The sequence below is a fragment of the Panthera tigris genome, chromosome B3, assembly GCF_018350195.1.
Source record: "Panthera tigris isolate Pti1 chromosome B3, P.tigris_Pti1_mat1.1, whole genome shotgun sequence".
Lineage (NCBI taxonomy): Eukaryota > Metazoa > Chordata > Mammalia > Carnivora > Felidae > Panthera > Panthera tigris.
In genome coordinates, this window is record NC_056665.1 from 39,839,026 (window position 1) to 39,859,959 (window position 20,934).

A 20,934-nucleotide genomic window follows, 5' to 3' on the forward strand; every position below is an offset into this window, starting at 1 on the left:
AGACCACTATATGCAGAAGATGTTATATACAAACCTAATGGTAAACAATAAAAAATTACAAATAGGGGCACCTGGGGTGCCTGGGTGGCTCAGTCGGTTGGGCATCCGACTTCGGGGCTCAGGTCATGATCTCGCGGTCCGTAAGTTCGAGCCCTGCATCGGGCTCTGGGCTGACAGCTCATGGCCTGGAGCCTGTTTCGGATTCTGTGTCTCCCTCTCTCTCTGACCCTCCCCTGCTCATGCTCTGTCTCTCTCTGTCTCAAAAATAAATAAATGTTAAAAAAAAAAATTTACAAATAGGGGCGCCTGGGTGGCTCAGTCAGTTAAGCGTCTGACTTCAGCTCAGGTCATGATCTCACAGTTTGTGAGTTCAAGCCCCGCGTTGGACTGCATGCTGACAGCTCGGAGCCTGGAGCCTGCTTCAGATTCTGTGTCTCCCTCTCTCTCTGCCCCTCCCCCTCTCACACTCTGTCCCAAAAATAAACATTTTAAAAATTACAAATAAATATGCAAAGAATAAAGAGAAAGAAATCTAAATATATCACTAAAGGAAATAAACAAACCATGAGAGAAAGATAAGAAAGAATCAGAGAAAAATCTCCAGAAATAACCATGAAACAAGTAATAAAATGGCAATAAAACATATCTATCAATAATTACTTTGAATGGGAGCACTTGGGTGGCTCAGTCAGCTAAGCATCTGACTCTTGACTTTGGCTCAGGTCATGATCTCATAGTTCATGGGTTCAAGCCCCACAGTGGGCTCCACTCTGTCAGCCCAGCTGAGCCTACTTTGGATTCTCTCTCTCTCCCTCTCTCTGCCCATCCTCCACTTACACACATGCACACTCTCTCTCTCAAAATAGACAAAATTTAGTAACAAATAATTATTTTTAATGTAGATGGACTAAATGCTCCAATCAAAAGACATAGAGATTAAGACAATGGATTAAAAAAAAAACAAAAACAAAAAACAAGACCCATCTATACGCTGACTACAAGAGATTCATTTTAGACCTAAAGACACCTGCAGGTTGAAAGTGAGGGGTGGAGAAGCATCTACCATACGAATGGATGTCAAAAGAAAGCCAGAGTAGCAATGCTTATATCGGACAAAATAGACTTTATTTTGTTTAATGTTTACTTATTTTGAGAGAGAGAGAGAGAGAGAGAGAGAGAGAGAGAGAGAGAGAACATGAGAGGGGAAAGAGGCAGAGAGAGAGGAAAGAGAGAATCCCAATCTCGGAAAGAGAGCCCCAGAAATGGGGCTCAATCTCATGAACTGTGAAATGATGATCCCAGCCAATATCAAGAGTCACATGCTTAACTGACTGAGCCACCCAGGTGCCCCATATATCAGACAAAATAGACTTTACTTTCTATAATTTATTTATTTTTTATAACTTACATCCAAGTTAGTTAAGCACATGGTACAACGTTTTCAGTAGATTCCTTAAGCCTCTTACTTACCCATTTAGCCCATCCCTCCTCCCACAACCCCTCCAGTAACCCTCTGTTTGTTCTCTATATTTAAGAGTCTCTTATGTTTAAACTAAATAGACTTTAAAACAAAGACTGTAACAAAAGACAAAGAAGGGTACTATATAATAATAAAGGGGACAATCTGACAAGAAGATATAATAACTGTACATATTTATGGACCCAACATCAGAGAACCCGAATACATAAAATAATAGTAAACATAAAGGAACTAATCGATAATAATACAATAATAGTAGAGGCTTTAACACACCACTTACATCAATAAACAGATCATCTAAACAGAAAATCAATAAGGAAACAAGGGCTCTGAATGACATACTGGACCAGATGGATTTAACAGATATACTCAGAACATTCCATCCTAAAACAGAATACATATTCTTTTCAAGCGCACATGGAACATTCTCCAGAATAGATCACATATTAGGCCACAAAACAGGTCTCAACAAATTCAAGAAAACCAAAGCCATACCATGCACCTTTTCTGACCACAATACTATGAAACTAGAAGTTAATCACAAGAAAAAAATCTGGAAAGACCACAAATACATAGAGGTTAAGTAATATGCTACTAAACAATGAATGAGTCAATCAGGAAATAAAAGAAGAAATAAAAAAGATACATGGAAACAAATGAAAATACAATGGTCCGAAACCTTTGGGATGCAACAAAAGTGGTTCTAAGAGGGAAGTACATATAATACAGGCCTACCTCAAGAAGCAAGAAAAATCTCAAATAAACAACCTAACCTTATGCCTAAAGGAACGGGGGGGGGGGGGGGGGGAGCCTAAAGCCAGCAGAAGGAAGGAAATAATAAAGATTAGAGCAGAAGGGGTGTGTAGGTGGCTCAGTTGGTTAAGCATCTGACTCTTGATTTCGGCTCAAGTCATGATCTCACAGTTCATGAGTCTGAGCCTTGCAAAGGGCTCCATGCTAACAGTGCGGTGCCTGCTTGGGATACTCTCTTTCTCCCTCTCTCGCCCTCTCAAAAAGTAAATAATTTTTTTTTTAAATCTAAGAAAAAAATATTAGAGCAGAAATAAATGATATAGAAACTAGAAAAAACATTAGAACAGGGGAGGCTTGGTTGGCTCAGGTGGTAGAGCATGTGACTCTTGATCTTGGGGTCACAAGTTTGAACCCCATGTTGGGCACAGAAGTTACATTAAAAAAAATAATAAATAGGGGTGCCTGGGTGGCTCAGTCAGTTGAGAATCCAACTTTGGCTCTGCTTATGATCTCACGGTTTGTGAGTTCAAGCCCTGCATCAGGCTCACTGTTGTCAGCTCAGAGCCCGCTTCAGATCCTCTATCTCCCTCTCTCTCTGCACCTTCCCCACACACTCTCTCTCTCTCAAAAATAAACATTTAAATAATAAATAAAAGAACAGATCAATGAAACCAGAAGCTGATTCTTTGAAAAAATTAATAAAATTGATAAACTTCATTCCAGATTTATCAAAAAGAGAAAGGACCCACATAGATAAAATCACAAATGAGAGAGGAGAAACAGCAACCAACATCACAGAAATACAAACAATTAAAAGAGATTATGAAAACTATATGTCAACAAATTGGACAACTTAGAGGAAATTGATAAATTCTTAAAAACATATAAATTACCAAAACTAAAACAGAAAAAAAAAATTTGAACAGACCAATAATGAGCAAAGAAATTGAATCAGTAATGAAAAACCCCCAGCAAAAGTCCAGAACCATGGAACACCTGGTTGGCTTAATTGGTAGAGTATGCAATTCTTGATCTTGGGTTGTAAGTTTGAGCTCCATGTTGGGTGTAGAGATTACTTAAAATATTTTTAAATAAATAAATAACTAATAAAATAAAGAACAAATTTGAGTCACCTAGCTGGCTCAGTTGGAAGAACGTGTGACACTTGGTCTCGGGGTCAAGAGATTAAATAAATAAACTTAAAAAAAAAAAAAAAAGTCCAGGGGCCCCTGGGTGGCTCAGTCAATTGAGCATCCGACTTCAGCTCAGGTTGTGATCTTGCAGTTTGTGAGTTTGAGCCCCCCATCAGGCTTGCTGCTGTCAGTGTGGAGCCTGCTTCAGATCCTCTGTCCTCCTCTCTCTTTGTCCCTCTCCCACTCATGCTGGCTCTCAAAAAAAAAAAAAAAAAAAAAAAAAAAAAAAAAAAAAAATCCAGGACTAGTTGGCTTCACAGGCGAATTCTACCAAATATTTAACAAGTTAATACCTATTCTTCTCAAACTACTCCAAAAAATAGAAAAAGAAGAAAAATTTCCAAATTCATTTGATGAGGCCAGCATCACCCTGATACCAAAACCTGATAGAGACACCACAAAAAAAGAGAACCACAGGCCAAATCTCTGATGAACATAGATGCAAAAATCCTCAGCAAAATACTAGCAAACTGAACCCAACAATACATTAAAAAACTCATTCACCAAGGAGCGCATGGATGGCTTAATTGATTGGATGTCCGATTCTTGATTTTGGCTCCAGTCATGATCCCAGGGTCATGGGATGGAGCCTTGCATTAGGCTTGGTGCTGAGCGTGGAGCCTGCTTAAGATTCTCTCTCTCCCTCTGTCCTTCCCCTGCTCACAAGTGCACATGTGTTCTCTCTCTCAAAATAAATAAATAAACAAAACCTTTAAAAAAATCACTCATCACAATCAAGGGGATATACTCTTGGGTTGCAAGGATAGTCCAATATTCACAAATCAATCAACATAATACATCACATCAATAACAGAAAGGATAAGAACAATGTCATTTCAATAGATGCAGAAAAAGCATTTAACAAAGTACAACAACCATTCATGGTAAAAACCCTCAACAAATTAGGTTTAGAGGGAACATCCCCCAATATAATAAAGCCATTTATAAAAAATTCACAGGTAATATCATCCTAAATGGGGAAAAACAGAGAGCTTTTCCTCTATAGTCAGGAAAAAGTGGTGTCCACTCTCACCACTTTTATTCCACATAGTACTGAAAGTCCTAGGCACAGCTCCCACAACAAAATGAAATAAAGTGCAAGATATTTGCAGATAACATGATACTCTATGTAGAAAACTTGAAGGTCTCCACCAAAAAAACTGCTAGAACTGATAAACAAATGCAGTAAAGTTGTAGAATACAAAATCAATGTAGACTTTCTATATACCAATTTCTATATACCAATAATGAAGCAGAAAGAGAAATTAAGTAATCAATCCCATTTTATAACTGCACCAAAAATAAGATAGTTAGTCCTCCTTCCCAACATGGTATAGTCAGTTAACATCACCCAGCTGAACCTGCTACAGTTATAAATGCTCAAGAACAAGCTGGACCAAGGGGCACCTGGGTGGCTCAGTCAGTTAAGCATCCAACTCTTGATTTCAGCTCAGGTCATGATCTCATGGTTCGTGAGTTTGAGCTGTGAATCGGGCTCTGTTCTGACAGTGCAGAGCCTGCTTTGGATTCTCCCTCCCCTCTCTCTGCCCCTCTTCTGCTCACACACACTCTCTCTCTCAAAAATAGAAAGGAAGGAAGGAAGGAAGGAAGGAAGGAAGGAAGGAAGGAAGGAAGGAAGGAAGGAAAAGAAAGAAAGAAAGAAAGAAAGAAAGAAAGAAAGAAAGAAAGAAAGAAAGAAAGAAAGGAAGAAAGGAAGAAAGAGCAAACGAACTGGACCAAGAACTGGAGTTCTTGCCCACGTCCATTGCCCAGCTCAAGGTGGGGCAGACCAAGTATGTGGAACCTGCGGACTGTTTGAAAATGCTGTAACAAGAACAATGAGGGGGAAGAATTACTCCTCCCACTGCTGAGTTCTATGTATGTCCTTGGGAGGTGACATGATGTGGAACATGTACTCATTGATGTGGGAAGAGGCTACTATGTAGAAAAGACAGCTGAGGATTTCAGGGACTCTTTCAAGAGGAAGATAGACTTCCTCACCAGCCAACTGGAGGAAATCTAGCCAGCTCTGCAGGGAAAGCATGCTGTCATGCTTCATGCCAGAAGATTCAGCAGCTCACTGCCAAAGCCTGAGAAGTTATTTCAGAAATGGGGCAGAGGGACCCTACTTCAGGAGCCTGAGACCTTGTGGGCATGGCTTCCTGGGGTCAGGGAAGAGAAGTGTCTTGTGTTTAATGCTAATAAATGTGCCATCTGGAAAAAGGAAAAGGGGGAAAAAAAGTAATAATAATAAGATACATCGGAAAAAAACCTAACCAAAGAGGTGAAAGATCTGTACTCTGAAAACTATAAAACACTGATGAAAGAAATTGAAGACACAAAGAAATGGAGAGAGATATTCCATGTTTATGAATTGGAAGAATATTATTAAAATTTTTAAAACATTTTTTATTTATTTTTGAGAGACAGAGACAGCACCATGAGCAGGAAAGGGGTAGAGACAGAGGGAGACACAGAATCCTAAGCAGGCTCCAGGCTCTGAGCTGTCAGCACAGAGCCCGACACTGGGCTCGAACCCAAGAGCCATGAGATCATGACCTGAGCCAAAGTCAGACGCTCAACAGACTGAGCCACCCAGGCACCCTGGAAGAGCGACTATTATTAAATGTCTGTATCACCCACAGCAATCTACACATTTAATGCAATTCCTATCAAAATACCAACAGCATTTTTCACAAAACTGAATAAATTCTAAAATTTGTATGGAAACACAAAAGACCCCAAATAGCCAAAGAAAACTTGAAAAAGAAAAGCAAAGCTGAAAGCATCACAATTCCGGACTTCAAGTTATATCACAAAGCTGTAGTCATCAAAATAGTATGGTATTGGCATGCACACACACACACGCACGCACGCACACACACACACACACCAGACACATAGATCAATAGAACAGAATAGAAAACCCAGAAATGAACCCACAATATTATGGTCAATTAATCTTCGACAAAACAGAAAAGAACATCCAATAGGAAAAAGACAGCCTCTTCAACACATGGTACTGAGAAAACTGGACAGCAACATGTAAAAGAATGAAACTGGGCCACTTTCTTACACCATATACAAAAACAAATTCCAAATGGATGAAAGATCTAAATATGATACCTGAAACCATAAAAGTCCTGGAAGAAAGCACAGGCAGTAATTTCTCTGACCTTAACCATTAACAACTTTTTTCTAGATAGGTCTCCTGAGGCAAGGAAAACGAAAGCGAAAATAAACTCTTGGGGCTACATCAAAATAAAAAGCTGCACGGTGAGGGAAACAATCAACAAAACTAAAAGGCAACCTATGGAATGGGAGAAGATATTTGCCAATGACTTATCTGATAAAGGGTTAGTATCCAAAATATATAGAAAGAATTTATAAAATTCAACACCCAAAAAACAAATAATCCAAATAAAAAATGGGCAGAAGACACAAACAGACATTTCTTTAAGACATCCAGATGGCCAACAGACACATGCAAAAATGCTTAACATCACTCATTATCAGGGAAATGCAAATCAAAAGTACAATGAGATATCACCTCACACCTGTCAGAAGGGCTAAAATCAAGAACACAAAAAACAACAGGTGGTGACAAGGATGTGGAGAAAGGGGAACCCTTGTGCACTGTTGGCAGGAACGCAAACTGGTGCAGCCACTCTGAAAAACAGTATGGAGGTTCCTCAAAATGTTAAAAATAGAAATACCCTATGATCCAGCAATCGCACTACTAGTATTTACCCAAAGAATACAAAAATACTAATTCAAAGGGATACATGCACTCTGAGGTTTATAGCAGTATTATTTACAATAGCCAAATTATGGAAATAGACCAAGTGTCCATTGGACTGATGAATAAAGAAGATGTGATATATATACACAATGGAATATTATTCAGCCATAAAAAAGAATGAAATCTTGCCATTTGCAATGACATGGATGGAACTAGAGTATTATGCTAAGCAAAATAAGTCAAAGACAAATACTATATGATTTCACTCAAATGTGGAATTTAAGGAACAAAACAAATAAGCAATAAACAAGAAAGAGGCAAACCAAGAAACAGACTCTTAACTATAGAGAATAAAGGGATGGATACCAGAGGGGAGGTGGGGGGGATGGGTTAAATAGGTGATGGGGATTAAGGAGTGCACTTGTCCTCATGAGCACAGAGTGATGTACGGAAGTGCTGAATCACTATATTGTACACCTGAAACTAATATGACTCTGTATGTTAACCAAGTGGAATTTAAATAAAAACTTTTTTTAAATGCCCAAATAAATATCTCATAATAAATGGCTGAATAAATATATTAGACAGAGAGAGAACGGATCTGAAAGTCCCCTGTTACCTCAGGAGGTAAAATACCCTTGAGGAAATGAAGAGGCTGCTCTATTGACAGGGAAGGGGCTCCCCTAGGCAAAAACCCAAATGTTCCAGAAAGGCGAACATTCGAATTTGTAATTCGAATTGCTATGTGTTCTGGAGACCCTCCTGGGGCTGGACGGTACAGGGGTCTTGTAGGGGGCCTTCTGAAAGAAGAGGCCATCAGTGCTTGCTGGTGTGAGATCCCAGGGAGTGCTGAGGGGAGTGCTTCTAGGCCTTGAGGTGACCCTCCTCCCAACATTGCTGAGCCTCTGTGTTACTGTCTAGTTTTGGAAGATTAGAGCAATGCTTTATTTTGCATATCACTTTTAAACATTTCCTTTTCGTATCCATCCTCTTGCCTGCTTCTCATGACATCCTGTGAGGCAGGCAGGGAGAAATCGCTGTTTTCTCACAGAGAGGACTGGCTCCTCTTGAAGCCACTTAATGGGAGATTATCTTCCTCCTATTGCTTCCTTCCACATTTCCTGGGACATACTATTTTCCTGGTGTTGGCCAGGGATACAAGGAAGGATAAGACTAGGGTGTTAGAAGCTTCTAGGAAAAGCAAAACAAGGATAACATCCAGTGGAACATGAGAAACTAGGTATAGTGACAAAGTTACCACTGTGATAGTCTAGGCCATTTTCTTTTCCAAATTGAATTTTTTTTTTTTAAGTTTATTTGTTTTGAGAGAGAGTGCATGTGGGCACGCATGCATGCCCATGAGGGGCGGGGAGGTCAGAGGAGAGAGAGAATCCCAAGCAGGCTCCACACTGTCAGGGCAGAGTCTGACACAGGGCTTGATCCCACAAACTGTGAGATCATGACCTGAGCTGAAATCAAGAGTTGGACACTCAACCAACTGAGCCACCCAAGCTCCCCCTAAATGAATTTTAAAAATTTTTTTCAATGTTTTTTTATTTATTTTTGGGACAGAGAGAGACAGAGCATGAACGGGGGAGGGGCAGAGAGAGAGGGAGACACAGAATCGGAAACAGGCTCCAGGCTCTGAGCCATCAGCCCAGAGCCTGACGCGGGGCTCGAACTCAGGGACCGCGAGATTGTGACCTGAAGTCGGATGCTTAACCGACTGCGCCACCCAGGCGCCCCTCCCCCTAAATGAATTTTTAAATCAGCTTGTTGAACAACATAAAAATTCCTCTTGAAACAATAGAAAAACTACCAAAAAAGTACACAAGAGTATACTGAAGATATAACCAGAAATTAGTGGGCAGTGGGGCAGTGGGGGGGGGGGGGGTGCACACTAGAGAGGATCATCAAACTCCAAATTTGGTTCTTTGGAAAAAAGCTAATAAAATTGACAACTTCTGACAGATGTACAAGGTCAAAAAAAGAGAAGGCAGAAATAAATAATATTGGGGATGAAAAAAGGACATTGCAGACAGAGCAGAGTCAAATGACAGAAAATAGTATCAACAACTGCATGCCAATAAATTTTAAAACTGTAGAAAATGTACATATTATATACATAAAACCTAGATATAACTTAGATATATGTATATAACTTGCATATCCATATCTATAAAACTTTAAAAACCTGACTCAAGAAGAAATAGAAAACCTGAATGTCATATAACAAAAAAGACAAGAATTACTGGCAAAACATCAAGCCTCAATGGCTTTGCTGGCAAACATCAAGGAACATCTAGATCATTCCAAGGTGATATAGACTCTTCCAGAGGTTAAGGTGGAGGGGGGTGAGGGAGGAAAGAATACTTTCCAGCTCATCTTATAAATTTCTATATCCTTGATAATAAAACAAGGGCAGAATAATTAAGTAATATTTTTACTGGCCAATCCCATTAGAGAATTTAAATATAAAAGTCTAATCACAATATCAGCAAACTGAGTCCAACAATGTTTAAAAATACAGTGTGATTAGTTGGGTTTTGTGGATTGGGTGTTTGTGTCCCCCACCCCCAAATGAATTTGTTGAAACCCAATCCCAGTGTGATGGTATGGGAGGTAAGGCCTCTGGGAGGTAATTAGGTCATGGGGGTGGAGCCTTCATAAATGGGATCAGTGCCCTTATAAGAAGACAGAGAACTAGCTAGCTCTTTTTTTCACTGTGTGAAGAAGATACAAAAAGCCAACTGTCTGCAACCTGGGGGAAGGGGAAGGGCAGCAGCTATCATTTGGCACCCTGATCTCAGACTTCCAGTCCCTTAGAACTGTGAGAAATAAATTTCTGTTGTTTGAGCCACCCAGTTTATGGTATTTTGTCATAGCAGCCCAAGCTAAGACAGATTTATTCTAGAGATGCAAGATTGGCTTAACATTTGGAAATAACTCAATGCCATTCACCACATTAAAAATCTCAAAGAAAAATCAGAGGCACCTGAGTGGCTCAGTTGGTTGAGCATCTGATTCTTGATTTTGGCTCAGTTCAGGATCCCAGAGTTGTGGGATCCAGCCCCAAGCCGGGCTCTGCACTGAGGGTGGAGCCTGCTTAGGATTCTCTCTCTCTCCCCCTTTGTCCCTCTCCCCCAAGCTCACTCGCTTGCTTGCGCGCGCTCTCTCTCTCTCTCTCTCTCTCTCTCACAAAAAAAAGTTTCACTATCATTTCTGGAGCACCTGGGTGTCTCAGTTGATTGAGCATCCAACTTTGGCTCAGGTCATGATTTCACGGTTTTGAGTTCAAGCCCCATATTGGGCTTGCTGCTATCAGCCTGTCAGTGCAGAGCCAACATCAGATCCTCTGTCCCCCTCTCTCTACCCCTCCCCTGCTTTTGCTCTAAAAAAAAAAAAAAAAAAAAAAAAAAAAAAGGCATAAATATATATATATCTATATACACACATATATACGTGTATATGTGTGTGTATATATGTATTTTTTAAAGTTCCACTATCATTTCTACTTAACATTATACAATAAACATTGTATATGCTGGCTGCTCAATAAGAAAATATATATCTAGGGGTTCCTGGGTGGCTCAGTCGGTTAGCGCATCTGACTTCAGCTCAGGTCATGAACTCATGGCTCGTGGGTTCGAGCCCCACATCAGTCTCTGTGCTGACAGCTCAGAGCCTGGAGCCTGCTTCGGATTCTGTATCTCCCTCCCTCTCTGCCCTTCCCCAGCTCACACACACGCGCTCTCTCTCTCAAAAATAAACATTTAAAACATTTTTTAAAAAGAAAATATATATCTAAATAGTAGAAAGGAAGAAATGAACTCAGATAATATATCTTGTAAATAGAAAACTCAAAATAATCTACACACAACTTATTAGAGTTAATGCAAGAGTCAAGCAAGATTGCCAGATATAAAATCCTATACAAGAGTCAACTACATTTTTTTTTAGACTCCACCCACATATGGGGCTTTCACTCAGGACCCAGAAATCAAGAATTGCATGCTCTACCTACCAACTGAGCCAGCCAGGTGCCCCAAGAGTCGACTACATTCATGTACAAGAGCAATGTACAATTAAGAAATGCAACTTTAAAAATTAACAAAGGGTAGGGGGAAAAAGGAAAAAATAAAGGGTGCAAAATCTTTAGTAGACATTTTTAACATTTTTTATTGAAAGATAATAAAAAAAAACTTAAACATATGGAGAGAGAAATCATGACCATGTAGAAGATGAAGATTCGATTCTCCCTAATTAATTTACAGATTTAATTCAGATCCAACAGGAATTTTCATAGAAATCAACAAGGCAATTTTAAACATTGAAAAAAATATTATTAAGAGAGAGGGGGTGTGAGAAGTGGAGAGGGGCAGAGGGGAGAGGGAGAGAGGGGGAGAGAGAGACAGAATCCGAAGCTGTCTCCACACTCAGTGAGAGCGTGACAAAAGACTTGATCCCACAACCCTAGTATCATGACCTGAGCCGAAATCAAGAGTTGGACACTCAACTGACTCACTCAGGCCCCTTAAACATTTTTGAAAGATCAAAGGATAGCCAAGTTACTCCTGTATGATATTAGCTCAAGGAAAGACAAATTACACCCATGGAACAGAATAGAGAGCCTACAATGTTTATGGCATTGACTATGGTGATGTTTTCATGAATGTATACTTACCTCCAAACTCATCAAATTGTATACGTTAAATACACACAGCTTTTCCTATGCAATCATACCTCAATCGACTGGTTTAGGAAAAAGACAGAGCCCAGAAACATTCCCATGCATATAAGGAGAGCCGATGTATGTCAAAGTTGTCAAAGAAGATCTAGTGGGGAAAGGAGACATCAATCAATACATAGTGCAGGACAACTGTCAGTGGGGAGGGGGTGAGGGATAAAAATTGATCCATACTTCACACTATGCACAAAAATTCAGTTCCAGATTAATCAAGGACTTAAATATGAAAGACATAACTTGAAAAGATAGTTTCCTAAATAGCTTGAGGTAGTAAATTATTAAACAAAACACTTTTGAAAAGCACAAATCAGAATGAAGAAAAAAATCAATCTGACATTAAAATTAAGAACAGTTCACCAAGACACAAAAGAAGAGTGGAAAGGGAAGCTATTACCTGAAAGAAGTTAACCAACAAAGAATTACTATTTAGACTCTACAGTCTAAAGGTGGTGTTAAAACTTCCAAAATAAGACAAAGATTCACAATCTAAGGAGGAAAAATGGGCAAAAGGCATGTATAGACATTTCAATGAAGATAAACCACGATGACAAAAAAATTTTTTTTTTCTTTGAAAAGATATTCAACTTTAGTAGTACCTAGAGAAATGTACATTAAAACCACTGTCAGGGGCACCTGACTCAGTAGGGTGAGCGACCGAATGACGATTTCAGCTCAGGTCATGATCCCAGGTTCATGAGATCAAGCCCCATCTTAGGACTCTGAATGAGCACGTACCCTGTTTGGGATTCTCTCTCTCCCTCTGCCGCTCTCCCCTGCTCTCTCAGGCTCGCTGTCTCTCAAAACACAAAACAAAAGAACCCAAAAAGCCAAAAAACCACTGTCGGGTATTAGTTCCACTAGATGGGCAAAAATTAAAGTCAGCATACCAAAGACCAGTAAAGATGAGAAGCTATGCGAAATACACAAATGCCATTGGCAGAAATGTAAATGGGTACCTTCACTTGGGGAACAAATTATTAACACTTACCTGCCCTGACCCAGTGGTTCCATTCCACACATTAAGAAAAGAAAGTCTTGCACATGGTCCCTGTGAGTAACATCATTTTAACAACCCAGATCTAAGGAAAGAAACCAAACCTCCGTGAAGAGAGAATGGATCCATAAATTAGTCCATACAGTGTAATACTATAAAGAGCTGTGTTGCCCAATACCATTAGTTCCACATGCTGGTTGAGCACTTCATTGCAAAGCAGCTAGTACTAATTGAAAATTGCAAAGGGCAACGGGCTCAATTAGTTAGGCGTCTGACTCTTAGTTCTATGCTCAGGTCACGATCTTACCATTGGTGGGATAAAGCCCTGCACCTGGGCGGCCATTGAGCCTGCTTGAAATTCTGTTCCCTCCTCTACTCGCTCATACTTTTCTCGCTCTCAAAGTAAATTACGTATAAACTGGAGAAGAAGCTACACAACATAAAGATGATGTAAAATTTCTAAAGTCCTATATTGGCTTCACGTTGAAATAAGAGCTTAGATTTAATAGGTCAAATATAAACCCGATAATCCTCACAGGCCTTTCTTTTAATTACGTACCCAACTTCTTTCTTCGCCCGAAAAAACTACCCACATGAAGGACAGGCGCTTAAAAAAAAAAAAAAAAAAAAAAAAAAAAAAAAAAGCCTCAAAACCCAAAAGAGCTATTTCTAGAAGCTGAAAAGAACATGAAACAAACACGAAATTACAGAAACTAGGCGCAATGAAACACGCCAAAGACAGTTCAGACGGGTTGAATGAGACTCTCACCTACCCTGAAACTGGTGCAAAACCACAAGTAAGAAGATTCTACTCTTTTAGACGACATATATAGCCTTGCTAGTGCAAGGCCTCAAAAAATTGTTTTAAAACTCAGAATTGTTCCTCTCCACGGAAATCTTTAGTAAAAGGCGAAAGATTTATACGATCTGAAGAGAAACCAGAGTATACGATTACTCCTCGTAACCCGCAACTCGGGTAAAATGATCTCCTCGGACACTGATGGTGACTAACTAACGACAAGAGACAATGCTCTAGTAAAATTTTTTATAATAATATGTATGCATGGGTCTATTTTTAAGATATTGCAAGTGGAAGAATTTTTTAATTTTGTTGCTTTAAACTTATATCGGGTGCAGTGCACTGTGGGTATGCAAATCATTGGGTCACTGCTCTTTTGGTTCAGAAAATAGGTTAGTATTCACACGGTACCTCGGCGTCACCCTTAGGGGGCGAGCGGAGTACTGGCTGAGTGGGATCCAAACTCCGTCTTGATTAAGAGACTCGGGTTTCTGTTATTTGTACACCTGAATTTTATTTTTGTTGAATGAAGACTTTGCCATTAAATGGAAAGAGAGATAATTAGAGAATAAGTAATTGACCCAAAATTCAGGGCGGTGGTTGCTCCATGGGGAGTGAGGGGTAAGGCTGGGAAGGGCATACAAGAGTTCTAAAAGTGACCTTTTTCTTAAGCTGTGTAAGCACCTGGTGTTTTGTTTGTCCTTGTTTTAATCGTGCACCTCCAGGGTATGTACTTTTTTTTTTTTTTTTTTTTTTTTTTTTTTTTTTTGCGAGAGGGAGGCAGAGAGAGAGAGATAGAGAGAGAGAGCGCCCAAATGAACTAGAGGGAGAGAGAGGATCCCAAAGCTGGGCTCAAGCATATCCCATGTGGGGCTCAACTCAGGAACCAGGAGACTATGATTGGAGCCAAAGTCAGATGCTTAACGACTGAGCCACCCAGGCGCTCCCAGGTGCACACTCTTGAACAGTGTGCATTTTTGCCGTTTGAGAAAAATTCCTGGCAGTGTCCTGTTTAAAATTGGAGCCTAATGTGCTCAGTTTCAGGTTTCCTGCCCCACCTGATACTACTTTGGGAGATGAAATCTTGTATTCTCGTTTCGGATCCCATGTCTCCTTATTCTCCTTAAGAGAATAAGTCTCTTATTCTCCTTTTTCTTTTTTCTTTTTTTTAAAGTAATCTCTATAGGCAATGTGGGGCTTGAACTCATGACTGAGAGATCAAGAGGCAGAACTGGGCCAGTCAGGCACCCCACCCTTATACTATGCTTTTAAAATGGACTGTTCTATTGTTGGGATGAGCACTGGGTGTTGTATGGAACCCAGTTTGACAATAAATTATATTTAAAAAAAGAAAGGGAGCTTAAAATACACACACACAAAAATGTGCTGTTCTCAGTTGTTGGATACAACCTGCGTACAAGGGTCCTCTCTAGCATTTGCGGTAACTGAACAACCTTGAGAAAGGAAATTGCACCTTTTTATTTTTTCTACCTGCTTATATAAACATTTTCCGTCCCAACTTTGACCCCTTCTTTAAATTGGCACTTCCCCCCCACTTTGTCGGTTCTTTTGCTAACAAGTCAATCATATTGGACATATATTTGATTTAAATTTGTCTAATACATTTTAAAAACAGCTTTATTGGATATAATTCACTTGACGTACAATTCATCCATTTAAAGTGTATAATTGAATGGACTTTAGTATGCAATCATGACCACCATCTTATTTTTAGTATTTTTTTTATTTTTTATTAAAAAATTTTTTTAATGTTTATTTAGTTTTGAGAGAGAGACACACACACAGAGTGTGAGCAGGGGAGGGGCAGAGAGAGTGGGAGATACAGAATCTGAAGCAAGCTCCAGGTTCTGAGCTGTCAGCACAGAGCGCAAAGTGGGGCTCAAACTCCTGTACGGCGAGACCATGACCTGAGCCCAAGTTGGGAGCTTAACCGACTGAGCCAACCAGGCGCCCCTATACTATCTAATTTTAGAACATTTTTGTCACCTCAAAGAGAAACTCTACCCATTGGCAGTTATTTGCCCCCCTCCCCACCTCGTTCCCCAGCTTCTGGGAACCACTAATCTACTTTCTATCTCTAAAGTGCCTATTCTGGATATTTCATATAAATGGAAGCATACAAACTGTGGCCTCTTGTGACTGGCTTCTTTCATTTAGAGGGATGTTTGTGAGGTCCCTCTAAGCATACATTTGTTTTGATACTTTTTTGCAAGCTTGCAATATTTTACAATGTAATGGGAAGCTAGAGATCCACGGACAAGTAAAGTTCACCCTATGTAATAGCTACCCTCACAGGCCTTGGCTAGGGGCTAAGGCACTAATGGAACAGGAAAGGAGCAATTCTGAATATCAGAGCGCTTACCTGCTCCTAAGTTTGAGGGAACCTTCATCTTCTGGACCTTACCCTGCTTCATTCTGGAAGGGTTCTGGGCAGCTTTCACCAGTTAGCCACAAAGTTCATTTTGCCTTTAGCATTCCAGGCTCCATAGGGAGTCACGGAGTTTCCAGGGGACTTCTGATTCCAAAGTGTGAACCCATCTCTGATTGCAAATGTGGAGCTTGAGGGACTGGAACAATGTCATTGTTTATGATGTGGCTGGCAGTTCCATTCCTGGCCATAATTTATACTGATATTTAATACAAGATATAACCTGAAAAAAAAATACAAAACATAAAAACCATTAGTTGAATTGCGGGGGTGAATGAAAAGAAATTGTTTATTGTCTTTTAATGTTTATTTTGATAGAGACAGACAGACAGATCATGAGTAGGGGAGGGGCATAGAGAGAGGGAGTCACAGAACCCAAAGCAGGCTCCAGGCTCTGAGCTGTCAGCACTGAGCCCAACATGGGGCTCGAACTCCCAAACCGTGAGATCATAACCTGAGCCGAAGTCAGACACTTAACCAGCTGAGCCACACAACACCCTTTTTTTTTTTTTTTTTTTTTTTTTTTTTTTTTTTTAAGAGCGAGAGCTCAAGTGAGGGAGGGGCAGAGAGAATGGGAGGGACAGAATCCCAATCCTTAGGTCAGTGCACTCCACTGGGGCTCCATCTCATCCTGGTGAGATCATGACCTGAGCCGAAATCAATAGACGCTTAACAGGACTGAGCCACCCAGGTGCCCTAATTGTAGTTTTTCAATTGAAATTTTGATTTGTTCTTGCCTTCTTTCTGACTCTAAAGGGAAAGTTTACAACACTAGGTTACACGTGATGTAACATTAGGTTGATATTCTTCATTAGATTGGGCAGATTCCCTTCAATTTCTACTATGTTAAGATTAATATTTATGTTTATATGAATATATGTATAATGAATGAGTATTCAAGTTTATAAAATACTTTTTCTGCATTCATGAGATTTTTATTAAACGGTTTTCTCTGATCTCTGCCAGTGGAGATCTGCGTTAAGAGACTGTTAATTCAGGGACACCTGAGTGGCTCAGTCAGTTAAGTGTTTTTGGCTCAGATCATGAGCTTGGGGCCTCCTTGGGATTCTCTCTCTCCCTCTCTCTCTGCCCCCCCACCCCCCACATGAACTCTCTCTCAAATAAACTTTAAAATTAAAAAGAGATTGTTAAATCATCCTTACCTGTTCGTTATTTTATTTTTTTTTTTAAGTTTATTTTGAGAGAAAACAGTATGAGCAGGGACACAGAAGGAGAGAGAGAGAGAATCCCAGGCAGGCTCTGCACTGTCAACAACAGAACCTGACCTGGGGGTCAAAGTCACGAAATGCTGAGATAGTGATCTGAGCCAAAACCGAGAGACACTTAACCCACTGAGCCGCCCCCTTACCGCACCCCTCTACCTGTTCTTATTGATTTTTGGTTCATATTTGTTGTGGCCGGATCCCAGGGGCCACCGCTACAAGTGGCAAGTGTGAGCATAGGAGCAACACCTCACGCTTACCGATCTTGCAGTGGAGAGAGACTCTCCTGCGGAGGTGGACAAAGACTCTAGAGTCTCAGCTCTCGTCCCCAAATTTACCTACTTTCTAGGACTCCTTGCTCATTCTGCTGCAGCCTCTCTACCGGCGACAAAGGGGCGCTGCTTCTTTTACGGTTCCTAAAAGAATTTTGGAAATATTTATTCCTCGTGCACATTATAAAGATCACATGTATAGCTTTCGTGAAGTAACTTACAACAGCATACAGTTAAATAGGTGCGAAGAACAGATACTTTGTGTATTGTAAGTAGTGATGCTCTAAACTGTTAGGTGACTGTAAAACGCAAACAGTGTAAGGCAAATGCCCAAGAGATTTAATACTTACTCTCTCTCCTCAGACCTGCTTTTCCCCCTTTCATTTCACCAAGAATTAAGTACAAACATTTCTTGTAATTGGACAATAGCTGAAACTCAAAACACCCCACCAATTGTTAATGATTCCTCTACAACTAGTAGCCTTTAAACGTTATAGAAACGCTCTAAACTTAACAATAACCGCTAAACAATGTTTCTAAATAACAAAAGGAAACGCATAACGGATTTAGAAAATCTTTCCTTTAAACCGCATTGATAGTCCTGTAAATTACAGGACTTCGAAAAATTGGTTTAAAACTCAAAATTGTTCCTCTCCACGGAAATCTTTAGTAAAAGGCGAAAGATTTATACGATCTGAAGAGAAACCAGAGCATACAACACCGGTTTCCTAACTCATTTCCCAAGTAAATGTAACCCCTAGTAAGCAAAGGGTGGCTACTTATCACAAGCGTTACTCACTGCAAAAATTTATTCAAGGAATTCTGAAAATAATAGTCTCACACTTAGAAAAGTTGGATAATGAATAAGTTTATTTTACTTGTAAACAATTATACTGTTTGCGGTGTATTATGGGTATGCAAATGAACCTGTGTAATCGCCCTTTAGACTCCGGAAATTTAAGTATTTAAATCGGTGCTCTGGGGCCACTTTTAAGGGGCAAAGCGGAGACTCAGCTGCCTGACGTCTCAATTTCGTCCTGGTCAACTGGAGACATTCTGATTTTGTCTATTCCTAAATTGGAGCTTTGCGTATGATTTCTTTCAAATAAAAGAATTTTCTGATAGCTGCGGAGAGGGGGCAAGCCTTGAGGACAGCAAAGTAATGGTTAATGCAAAATTCAGGGTAGTGTTCACCTGCTGTCGGAAGCGAGGGCTGTGACTGGGGAAAGGCCCATAGAGGGTTTCAAAGGTGTCAGCAATATCCTTTTTCTTAAACTGGGAAGGAAGCATCAAAGTCTCATTTCATTATTTGGTTATGTTCATATATCATGTAACATCATGTGTCATAGTCATGAACGTTATAAATCTTCCCCTTCAGTGAGACCTACTTTTATGTCTTTCAATATAGTCTTACAATTTTACTATAGAGATTTTGTTAGATTTGCTTTACTCTTTTTTTTTTTTTTTTAAGTTTATTTATTTGTGTTGAGAGAGAGAGGAAAAGCAAAAGTGGTGGAGGGGCGGAGAGAGAGAATCCTAAGCGCAGAGCCTTCAGAGCCCACTTGGGGCTTGAACTCAGGAACCTGGAGATCATGACCTGAGCCGAGATTGAGAGACCGAGGCTTAACGACTGAGCCACCCAGGTGCTCCAAGATTTACTTTACTCCTAATATCTTGTACCTTTTGTGATTAGTATAGATTTTTTAAGTTGCATTTTTTTTTTAATGTTTATTTATTTTTGAGACAGTGAAAGAGTGCATGAGCAGGGGAGGGGCGGGGGGGGGGGGGTGTGGTGGGCAGAAGATCTGAAGCAGGCTCCACCTGGACAGCAGAGAGCTTGATGCAGGGCTCAAACTCCCGAACCTGTGAGACCATGACTTGAGCTGAAGTTGGTTGCTTACTGACTGAGCCACCCAGGCGCCCCTTAAATCGGAATTTATAATTGTTTATTGTTGGTATATAGTAACACAATTGACTTTTTTTTTTTTCCAACGGGATAGAAGTTTATTGAATACTCCACAAAGGATGGGTGGACAGGACCGCAGAGAAGAGGCCGCGAGCCACAACTGACTTTTACTTATTGCTCTTGCATTCGGTGATCTTAAACTCTTGTTCTAATGATCGTAGATTCTAGTGGATGTTGTATGTAGACAAGTATATCATCTGAAAGTGACAACTTTGTTTTTCCCTCATAAATCTATACATTTTATTATTTCTTGTTCTTGTTTTATTTAATTGGGAACTCTAATAGAGGAGGCACTGAACCGAAGCAATGATAGTGGGTGTCTTTTTCCCATTCTGGTCATGGCTTTCATTGGACCACTATTAAATGCGAACTTTGATGTTAGACAGGTGGGGCTTCATGGGCAAGCAGTCTATACACTTGCTCTTTGCTCATAAAGCCCAGCTCTACAGTTGCCTTCATGAAAGTCTTAGTAATTTTGAACAGGGCCTGTATTTTCATTTTGTACTGGGCCTCAAAAGGTTTCTGGTAGAAACTCTTCTAATTAAGCTAGTTCCATTCTATTCCTAGTTTGCTGTGATTTTTTTTTTTTTCTTGTAGTATAGGTTAGTACTGAGATAATCATAACTTTTCTCTTTTAATCTATTAATGTGCAAAATTACATTCACAGATTTTCTATGATAAATCATCCCTGCAGTCATAACCTAAACTCTATTTGACACTCATGTATTTTTAAATAGACTTTATTGTTTAGAAAAAATTTAAATTTACAGAAAAGATGGGAAGATACTGCAGAAAGTTCTGCATATCCCACACCCATTTGCCCCATCACTAATATGTTATTATTAGTATGGTCCACTTGTTACAATTAATGATCCTGCATTATATGTCGTTGTCATGTCTTCTTAGGTTCCTCTGGGCTTTAAGTTTCTTGGACTTTCCTTGTTTTGATTACCTTGATAGTTTTGAGGCATACAGGTAAGATATTTTGTAGAATGTCCCTCTACTGGGACTGGTCTGATGGTTTTCTCACAATTTGACTGGGGTAATGTGTTTTTGAGAGGAAGACTACATAGATATGTTGCCATTTTCACCACCTCATTTCAAGGGTACATATATCAACATGACTTATCACTATTGATATGGTGATATTAATCACCTCCAGAGAGAAGAGGAAGCTGGAGGTTGAATCAATCACCAATGGCCAATGATTTAATTAATCCTGCCTAAGTAAAGAAGCCTTCATAAAAATTAAAAAAGGATGAGGTTCAGAGAGCTTTAGGTTGGTGAAAACATGGAGATACAGGGAAAGCAGTGTA

The 20,934-nt window shown here is 39.8% G+C and overlaps 1 long non-coding RNA gene and 2 other non-coding genes across 4 annotated transcripts in view; all 3 read right to left on the reverse strand.

Annotated features, from left to right (window-relative positions):
- Positions 1 to 12,000, reverse strand: part of LOC122239445 — a 36,926-nt gene extending 24,926 nt beyond the window's left edge. For both annotated transcript variants that reach the window (XR_006218566.1, XR_006218567.1), the window contains exon 1: positions 11,912 to 12,000. This is a non-coding gene — a long non-coding RNA (uncharacterized LOC122239445). The remainder of the gene's footprint in view (positions 1 to 11,911) is intronic.
- Positions 12,001 to 13,740: 1,740 nt separating this feature from the next.
- Positions 13,741 to 13,856, reverse strand: LOC122239771. The gene has a single exon (XR_006219155.1). It is a non-coding gene; the product is annotated as a U5 spliceosomal RNA (small nuclear RNA).
- A 4,393-nt stretch (positions 13,857 to 18,249) lies between these two features.
- On the reverse strand, positions 18,250 to 18,366 carry LOC122239770. Its single transcript, XR_006219154.1, has one exon. It is a non-coding gene; the product is annotated as a U5 spliceosomal RNA (small nuclear RNA).
- Positions 18,367 to 20,934: the final 2,568 nt, after the last annotated feature.